General features: G+C 48.1%; 1 pseudogene; it reads left to right on the top strand.

Annotated features, from left to right (window-relative positions):
• Positions 1-2491: 2491 nt before the first annotated feature.
• LOC110317488 lies at positions 2492-2751 on the top strand (annotated as a pseudogene).
• The last annotated feature ends 1660 nt before the right edge of the window (positions 2752-4411 follow it).

Genomic DNA, 4411 nt, shown 5'->3' on the forward strand with positions numbered 1-4411 from the left:
GCGCGCGCGCGCGCGCGCGCGTGTGTCTGCTGGAACATCTTCCAGATGTAGCCTGGCTCCAGCTGTGACCCAGGGCTATCAATCTCCAATTGACCAAGCTTTTAGAAGACAAAACCCAATGAAAGTAAGGGAGGTTCAGCTTCTGGAAGGGAAGGGAACTAAAAGGAGGGAAAGGGAAAAGAAAGGGAGGTCCAGCCAGGCCAACTACGTGCCATGCTCATTTCTCTTCCCCTTGCAACTTCCTGCCTTTGCCAGACTGCCCACTTGACTCTGAACATTGGGTGCTCAATTGTATGGCAGCACCTCCTACCAAAGGGGCTCTTTGTGGATAGAGCAGATCCCCTTTCCTTTCTGTGTCCCACAATTCATGCTGGTTGGAGAGGTGGAATTCACAACAAAACACAGCTGGACAATTCAGTGCCTGCAAGATGATGTTCCATGTGTCCCTGGCAGAGTTAGGGTGAATTCTCTGGGTGTGCTGGGCGGTTGGTGGTCCCTCTACCTCCACTGCCTCCTTGTGTGGCTGGCCCAAAGTACTACTGCTAGAGGCTGGGGACTGTGGGGGGGGGACTTCAGAGCTGGTTCCATTCTGCTGCCAGAGAACACATGGACCAGGATGGGCCAAAGGCAAGGCCTCTGTGGCCAGTGGCAGAAGCCCACCCTCAGCAAGGCAGAGGTGAGAATCTATTTTCCCAGCACCAGATCATTTGGTGTGTCACTCCAGGGCATGGGACCATGTTGCAAAGGTGATGTCCTCAGCGCAGCCAGGCTTCCAGGCATCCCAGGTGTCAAGTGTCCCCTGGCCTGGTGGGGCATGGTACCCCGATGAGTGGTATAACCTGCTCTGTGGTTTCTCTTTCCTCTTCCTCCTGTTCCATAAAGGGGTCAGGGAAGCAAGACACCAAGGAGGCAGTGGCCAGGATGCTTTGTAAAGCAGGTTGTCCCCACAAACTTTGGGAACAATTGGCCTCAGTACTCCCAGTAGAGGACAGCCCTGGAAGGCTGGGGACAAGGCTGAGAGACACTGTGTGGATGCATCTCCTAGTGTGTCACCAGCAACAAAAGGTCCACTGGGCTCTGCAGCACATCCAGATTAGAGAGTGGCCGGAAGCCGTTCTCATACCTGCCTCCTCTCTGCCTGAGCAGGCTTTTTTGGGGGGTGGCATCTAGCAAAACTCTTTCTGGCCAGTTTTGCCCATATCTTCACTCCGGGCAGAGTCTCCCTCCCCCCAAATCTTCAGATCCTGGGACCAGAACAGCCCAGGAGCAAAACTCATCACATGCTCTTATGCCTTTCTAGCTTCAGTACCAGCCCTCCTCTTCCAGGCAGCCTTCCTCAGTCATTCAGTCTACAATTCTTAATTCAGAGCATGCTGATTCCTTGGGAAATGGGACAATTGGTATCTCCTAGTAGGAAGAATATGCTACTTATTTCTAAAAAAAAAAACAAAAAAAAAACAAAAACAAAACCTGTTTTGTCTTTGACAATTAATTTAGTTATTCTGTTATTGTGATTTAAAAAAAAAAAAAAAAGACCCAGCATGGCCAAAGGCAAACTAAGAAGGAGAGAGCTTCCATGGCTTATGGTGCCAGAGCATGAGAACCCACCGTGATGAGCTGCAGGCACGGCAGCAAGCGGCAGGCGTGGTGGCCGGAGAAGGGGGCTGAGGGATCACATCCTTAACAGCAGACCCAAAGCAGAGGGGAGAACTGAAAACAGGCTTACACTAAATGCTCTAGGTCCTGCCTCCGGAGATGTAGCTCCCCCAGCAGGGCTGCACCCCCGACACTCCCAAACAGTGGCCCAGACGGAGACCAAGTATTCAAATGCCTGAGCCTCAGGGATCATGAGGACAGGTGGTGCTACCACTGAAAAGTTCTTAAAGGGCTATGGAGACAGCCTGGTAGGCAAAATGCTTGCTATACCCGAACTCAGACCCCCAGGACTCACTCCAAAGCTGGACATGGTGGTGCCTGTCTGCAACCTGGCATTCTTACAGGGAGACTCCACGAGGTAGAGATTGGAGAAACCCTGGAAGCTCACAGACCAGAGAGCCTGGTGTACGGAGCAGCAAACAGCGAAGAGGCCCTGTCTCAGCAAGGCAGATGTTGGGGACACTTTGACACTTGAGGTTGTCCTCTGACTTCCAAATGGCCTCCAATGATGTACTTCCTTCAGCAAGGTCACACAAATACACACATGCACACACAAATATCAGATAACTTGTAAAGTCCCATTAAAAATATTGTGTTGGGCCGGGTGTGGTGGCATACACCTTTAATCCCAGCACTCAGGAGGCAGAGGCAGGTGGATTTCTGAGTTTCGAGGCCAGCCTGGTCTACAAAGTGAGTTCCAGGACAGCCATGGCTACACAGAGAAACCAAAAAAAAAAAAAAAAAAAATTGTGTTGGGAGGGAAGTGAGTCGGACTGGGCTGGGCTCACTAAAGAAGGGCTGCGGAGGGGAGACCATCGTTGAGTCATGATCCAGGATGTCGAAGAACACAGTGTCATCAGCCCACTTCCAGAAGGTGGACATGGACGAATATGACAAGAACGAGTTCATGGACAAGGAGGACGGTGGCGATGGCCAGGCTGGGCCTGAGGAGGGCGAGGTGGACTTGTGCCTACGGCAAGGAAACATGACAGCTGCTCTCCAGGCTGCTCTGAACTCCCCACCCAGTCCCCCATTAACACAAAGAGCCAGGCAGTGAAGGACGGGGCGGACAGCATCATCTTGAAGGTGCTTCTCTCTCTCTCTCTCTCTCTCTCTCTCTCTCTCTCTCTCTCTCTCTCTTTGGGTTTTTTTGAGACAGGGTTTCTCTGTGTAGCTCTGGCTGTCCTGGAATTCAATTTGTAGACCAGGCTGGCCTCAAACTCAGAAATCTGCCTGCCTCTGCCTCCCAAGTTCTGGGATTAAAGGCCTGCCCCACCATGCCCGGCTAGTCTTGAGTCTTTTGTCATAGCAACACAACAAAGATTACCTCCCTTCAGTTCACATGGATCCCTTGTGTATAAGAATACACCTGACCTCCACCATAGTGAAGACTCTAAACCTCACTTCATCTTCCCTAGCTCCTCTTACAATTGCTGCCTTTTGTGTTCTTTAGATGTCTGAAGGCTCATGAGAGCAAGGCCTTCCCCTCTCCCAGGGTCAACACACATAGGAGGTCTTCACATATGCTGGTTAGACTGGCTGCAGGGCTATCTCACTTCTCTCAAGTCTATGAACAATACCCTTCTTAAAACATGCAACACTGTCTTCCTATATAACTTAGGCTTGGCTTAACCCCTCCCCCTCCCATGTATATGTTAGATAAGTGTTTGTGTTTATGTAATTTGGCTGGTAGTTAATTTTCAAAGTAAAGATTGTAAGTGTTTTGATAAGTCAGAATTAAGCAGTTTGTTGTAAAGGGCACTTGACTGTCACTTTCTCTACAGCAGCTGCTGACACAGTGAAGTTTGTTTAAGACTTAGAGAGGCCTAAGCCTTTGACTTTTACTGGTTAGCTGAGCCAAACTGGATTTACCTCCTGTAACTGTTTGGGCAATTAGATGCCAAGTACTGAGATTTAATTGTGAGTTCTCTGCTGAGTCCACTGGTCATTGTTTTTATGACCTTGCATATCTGGATGGGTGCAGAGGCCTGTAGAATGTTCCCATTGGGGAATTTTCTCTTCTGTACAGGGTTGGGAATGGAGACAAGGGCATCATATGGCTAAGCAAGTGTTTACTGCTGAGTGACCATACACTACTCTGCTTTTGGTCATGGTGTCTTATCACAGCACCAGTAATCTTAACTAAGACCCATGGCAAACATATGTGTGACCAGGAACAGATAGTGATGTGCCTTCAATTGCCATATTGATGTTCATATATATATATACATTATATGTGTGTTTATAGATACATATATATGCATATGTACGTGCTTATTTGACATTTAGTTTAGTTTTCTTTTATGTGTATGTGGATTGTGCCTGCATTCACACCAGCATGAGTACAAAAGTTATTTCTCAATCATAGTGCAATCCAATTTCAGGCACTTTAGTTTGTTGTTCAAGTTCTTTGATATGAGTCCATTAATTTCCACAGATATTTGTCTGTTCATGTGTTCATGTACTTGTGTTTGTGTTTGTGTGTGTCGGTGTATGGGCAGAGGTGCTAAGATATGTACGTTTTATGGAGTGATGTTGGCATTCCATGTGGAGGTCTTTTTTTTTTTTGTGGTTTCTGAATCCTTTTTTTAAAATTATTATTATTATTTTCTTTATTTACATTTCAAATGCTATCCTGAAAGTTTCCTATACCCTCCCCCCACCTCTGCTCCCCTACCCACACACTCCCACTACTTGGCCCAGGCCTTGCCCTGTGCTGGGTCATATAAAGTTTGCAAGACCAAGGGGCCTCTCT

This window comes from Mus pahari, chromosome 3 (genome assembly GCF_900095145.1).
Source record: "Mus pahari chromosome 3, PAHARI_EIJ_v1.1, whole genome shotgun sequence".
NCBI classification, from domain to species: Eukaryota; Metazoa; Chordata; class Mammalia; order Rodentia; family Muridae; genus Mus; species Mus pahari.